This window comes from Rhodnius prolixus, unplaced genomic scaffold, assembly GCF_049639745.1.
Source record: "Rhodnius prolixus isolate KJV_2025 unplaced genomic scaffold, Rpr scaffold_2, whole genome shotgun sequence".
NCBI classification, from domain to species: domain Eukaryota; kingdom Metazoa; phylum Arthropoda; class Insecta; order Hemiptera; family Reduviidae; genus Rhodnius; species Rhodnius prolixus.
The window spans coordinates 17,271,057-17,277,056 of NW_027411592.1; positions in this window are offsets into that span (position 1 = coordinate 17,271,057).

Genomic DNA, 6,000 nt, shown 5'->3' on the forward strand with positions numbered 1-6,000 from the left:
TCTATAACTTATAGATGTAGTTAATGTTCAATTTGTGGCGTAATAAACGCACTGGGTTATGCACATCAACTCAGCTAAGTTCCCATAAGTGAAAGTCTGTCGGCCATTTCTTCAGCCATCTTAACGTACCTACAGTTATCACAGCCGAACAAAGCGAAGAACTGTTTCACGGACGCCACAAAGCTCGGCCGACAGAGAGGAACATCACCAGTACAAAACATATTCAACAATTCTTTCTAATGCACAAATTCAGTAAGCAAACAGCCACACATTAAGAAGTCACAATTAATTTTTGTCAATACAGCTCTTCCCTCAATAATCTAAAGAGTACGCTCCCTCATTAGAGGCTTTGGTACTTATAGAGGTTACTTATTCCTGAACAAATTCACCAAACAATGATATTGAGGGGAGGAAGAGTTGGACAAAAGATACAAGATGAAGAAATTATCAAACGGAACTCTAACTTTAGAATAGAGATGAAGGAGGTGAACTGTTAATTTCTCTTTTAGCCAACGGCCACACATGTGAATTACATATTTTGCAGCTTAGTAAAAGAATAAGTGGACTTGGAGATCTCCTGACAACACAAAGTATGATATACACGGTGTTCATTTTAAGACGGCTCAAATGCCGTCCTCAGATACAGAGAGCAGTTGATAACCTCCAGGCTAACCTGGCTTGCGAGTCAGAGGAAGCATCTTTGAAGGCACAGTACATGCTTCACAAGTTGAGTAAAGTGCATTATTTGATAAATTAAGGATTAATTTTGATCCTTTACATGAAAGATATTGATCACTTAAATATGTGGCAGGAGGTTTCCAATTTTTTTTACTAATTAAACGCAACTATTCCAAAATTACCAAATAATTATTAAACCTTCTTGTTTGTAACAGATGTAAAATTAATTTTTAGCCATTTTGTGTAGCTTGAGAACATCTAAAGCTCTTAACATTTGATTTTTCTTACAAAAATCACTCGGAAAACGACTTATTTCACGATAATAAGAAAAATACTAGCTTTACTGTCTTGGCAATATTTTTAGTAGAAAGAGGATGAAAAAGTACACAAAAATGACCTATCGCGTGCTCTTCTTTCTCTTTGATAACAAGTTACAAAATTGAAATATGATTAATAAATATCAGATTTTGAAATGGCCTAGCACCTTTAATTTTGAATATATCGAATTGCGGTTTCCAGTTTCTTTCATAACTTTGTATACTCATTAAAACTGTGTATATGAAAATGGGGGTCAACTGCAAACCCTCAGTTTTGGTCGCGCGTCAGCCGCGTATGCGGGCAGGAATCTAAAATCAAGTCACATATTCTGAAACTACAGGCAACGGGCAACAAAGTTTTCCACTACCATTTTTTGCTCAGATTAACCGTTTAAGCATGAAATGCATTTGAGCCGTCTTAAAATGGAACTCCCTGTTTATTTACTAAGCAGCCTCTAGAGGTGGGACACCTCTAAGAAAAAAGAGATAGGAAGATGAATAGATGGTCAGAAGTCCAAAAAAGATGGGAAAGTGAACTGGCAGAGGAAGTGAGGTTTGTTAAAGACGGTGGAGACGAATCCTGCACGACAGATAATCGTAGAAGGCCACAATTCCCCAACTAGGGAAGGCCCAATTTATATTTGTAAAAGTAAACATTGAATGTGAAGAGCAATATTTTATTTACATAGTTTTTTAAATGAAAAACTGATTCATTTGTTAATGCAAACTATGGAAATAATGGCTATTATTATTAATGCTTTAAATGGCGACTAACTAACCTACTACAAGGGCTGCTTATACACAGAAACTCTTTCTCTTCATAATTATTGTATTTTACACAATATTTCCTTTTGGTTTCATATTGATTTTTAATTTCTATATTTGTTTGTTTCGAATAAAGAGTATTTATTAATGTGCATAATTGACAAACAAAACAAGTTTATTATTTATATAAATGGATGGTGTTCCATTTTCAGTGGCTTTGAAATGATGTGGAATTTGGTATCAGTGTCACGTTCAGTTTTTAGACAACAGAACAACATGGACAGGGATAACCTAGTCGTCGAAACGTAGCCAATTACAGATAAATGCATTAAAAAAAAAAAAAAGATGAGAAAAACTATGTTTACTAACAATCAGAAATAAAATAAAAAATAAACCAATTATTTTCAAAGCTCATGAGAAATTAAATGACCTTTCGTGAGAAATCGAATCAATCATTGATCAAGCGTTTAAAGAAATTATCTTGACTGAAACTGAACAAAAAAAATAAGAAAAAAGTAACCGCTGATGAGAAATAAATTTGAACAAGGATTTCTCTATTTTCTCGTAAACCCTAGGGTGTAGTAAAGTTTGAAGGACTAAGTTTTCCACTAATTTATACTTGGCTGAGCTTCTGGAGACAAGTGTAGCTTGGGAAGTTAGAGCTTCAACATGTGGCTCTCCAGTAACTTCTTATTTGAATCAAGAAAGCTTAAAGGCCACCAGCCGGATACTTGACGATAAGTGGCTATGTATCACGCAACACTGTCCAATCCTTTAACGGCAGTTTATTTTATTTTTTAGGTAAAAATTACCAACTAAATAGCCACTTCTTTGTTTTTGGACATCTTTTTAAATTTTGGGTTTTTACGTAAACATTCTTTTCACTGATTCATTTTTCTCAATAAATTATTGTTTTTAGAAGATTTAGTACGACCATTTTTGTCAAATTTCTCTACTTTTTACTGCCACTATATCTATGAGGTTAAATAATCTGTAGTATACAAAGAAAATCGATAGTGCGTATCTAGACAATTCTAATTACTATTCAATTCATCGAAATCGCATTACCTTTGCATAATGCACTTAAATTTTTAATTCTAGAATTAAAATAAAGATGGTGAAGGAATTAACTGATCTGAAGTGATGCTTTGGAGAAGTTAACATAACACAAAGGAGTCAAAACTTTTAAGGAAAAGTCTGGCCAATTCACATCCTCGATGACCTTAATCGATTTTTTTAAATGATTTAAATGAATGTTCTGGATCCACTTTAGTGCACTGAGAATGGCGAGTTCTCATGAAAAACCGTTGGAACCTAAGAAAATATCAAGACGAGAAAAAGAAAAAAAACAGCAAAATCCAAAATTTGAGATCGTAATAAACAGAAACAAAAACATTTGTTACCCTGGAAGTTGCAGCGCAAAAGCAACATTAACTTCTAACATTTTATGCACCACCTTTTACTCAGTAACTGCACTAGCTGAATTAATGAACAAGACGCCAGGGAAGAAAAGACGAATGTTAGCGATGCAGTGCAGGCTAATGACTCTGCCGCCTTAAACTACGGTGTTAAACTACCATCAAGATGTTCATCATTCAACGGGATAAAGCAGGATCAAGGGACAAACGGCAGCATATTGTACCAGGGTGTGGCAGGACTGGTACTTCTCACATTCATCATCCTGTTCGCTCTTCATTGCCAAAGGTAGATTCTCATTCAACCACCCCTCGATATTCCCCCTGCCATGTTTACTTGATAGGGATTATTCCCTGGCCCAAGATGGGAGATTCTCTCTATAGAGTTTACTTTCACCTCGCAACATGAATACCTAAGTATTCGATTTATTTAAAACTTCTTAAAGAAACTAATCCAAAAGAAAGATGCAAGATTTATAAAGTGAACTAAGAACTTTTTTTAACCACAGCCATCTAGAACTTTCAAACCGAAAATCCGCGCTGTACACTCCCACAAATAACTATTGAACACAGTACAATCACCCCTAAAGATAAAACGAGAAAACTCAGCATTATTTTAGTTCTTTTTGTTACGATTTTCCAATGCGTTTTCAACTTGAGCGTCCTTCTAAATGCCTAGAAGTACATACTCGTATATCCGGAAAACGTTCTCCCACATGAACACATTCAACACTTAACAGTCATCTACACTCAAGCGAGCCGTAATAGATCTTTTCGGTCGAACTGGATATTGCTTTTAGCCACCACCCTATTTACAGACTGCAAATCTACAAAAAGTCCGTGTTTCTTGTTTTAGTGAAGAACTAAACATATGGAAGACAAGAATCACCAACTAAGTACAATTATCTAGTGCTGAAGAACCTGCCCAATTAATAAGCACAAATTTTAACCCGAAAAGACCTGTTCAAACTCAAATTATGTTTTAAACTCCTTTTTATTGGAAACAAAACTTTTTTAAATTCCATTCGGATAAAATACTAAGTTATGTGCAACAGTCGTAAAGTTGATTTCTTCTCAGATTATAAAAGGATCCGGATACAATTAAATTTTACTTTTGTTTGTCTGCTATCGAGTTCCGCAAAAAAAGAATCATATCTTCTTTCATAGCAAATTTCTTTCTGATTGTGTTGCCAGTGCCGCCATATTGTAGAGCTATTCCTTTCTATTATATTATATATTTATTTCTAGAATCTAGTTCAGAAAAGTTAGATATTCTGATAGTTACCAGTTATTTCGTCTTGTTTGTATTTTCTTTCAATAAGGGTGTGTTTCTATACTCTCTGAATGTTTGGGATCTTTATTATTGTTAAGGTGGTTGCGCTGCTATTTCTTCATTCAAAACAACTTTTGACTTTTTTTTTCAGAGAAAATAGTTTAATTTTTTTTACTTTTGAAGATGCATTTCTTTCTCTTTATTTTTGCCTTAGTATGAAACTGCTCTGTGAGTTGCGAATTTATTATCAACAAACTTGATGTGTTTCAATAAGGAATGTAAACCTTTATGAAAAGAATTATATTTAAATGATCTAATTCTATTAAACACGACCTCCCTCGAAGTCTATACTTCGAATCCTCTCACACGAGCTAGCCAGGTCACATTCTTTTAGACGTACAAAACCACTTCTTTATTCCTCCTTCTTTACAGACACATTCTATGTATCTTTTATGATACATTCTAGAGCAAACATTGATTTTTAAGTTGACCTCTACAATAGATCTTTTAGGTCAAACTGAATTTGACTCCTTTATAGCCTAAAACATTCAGGGTTTGTTCATTGCTTGTAGACACCTATAAAGTTTACAATTTGCACATGTAATGAGTTTAGAGAGTGTCTGCCTGTTAAACCAAAATAGTTACACATATCAATAACTGTATTTTGTGTCAGATTGTTGTTCATAATGATAGAGCTTCATAAAGCTAGTCACATCTACGTTAATTGTAAAATTTGACTAGAGACTCATAAACACCAGCAACAAAGTAGAATTGTAGCCCTTTGATATCGCTGTAAGCTGGTGGTCTCAGAACTTGACCAGAAAAAAAACACTGATTTCTGAAAGGGAGTTAAGTGAATCCATTTTTAAGAAAGTACCTCTTAAGATCATGTCGATTTTGCTCCGCTCATCTGATACTCGTACTCCTTACCCTATAACAAATGAAAATATAAATTAAGAATCATAAGAAATAAAAAGAGATTAACTATAACTATTTTACAATCATTTAGAATTATTTTCAATTCTCATTTAAGTTGCTACCTTCCCTTAGACAGGTATTGGAGAATACAAACATAATTTCGCACTTTTTGGACAAAAAGGACGTCAAAACTGATAAATCCAGTTAATGTTCGATGTCGAAAAAGCGTAGAGCACTATAAAAAATAAATCTTTTTATAGCTGTAGCGTTACAGAAATAAGGTTTAAAATAAACCATTTAAAATATGAAAAAGAAAGTAGGGCAACATGAAAGCTAACAGACAGAATTGAAAGATAGAAAACCTAAGAGAACATTATCATCGACTTCCGGAATGAACTCTCACGCTCAGTTTTACTACAAATCTCAGCTTTCTAAATCTTTACTTCAATTCAAAATCTTATTCAATTTTTGAATCTTATTTAATTCTTCCCAGGTTTGTAAAAATTAAATGTTACCCAGAAATATCCTAAGGTATTATCCTTTTCCCAAACCTCCCCTGATCTGCTCCAACATGAATTTTTATAAAATAATATTAAAATAAATATTTTAGATCCACTTGTAATGTAATTTAATG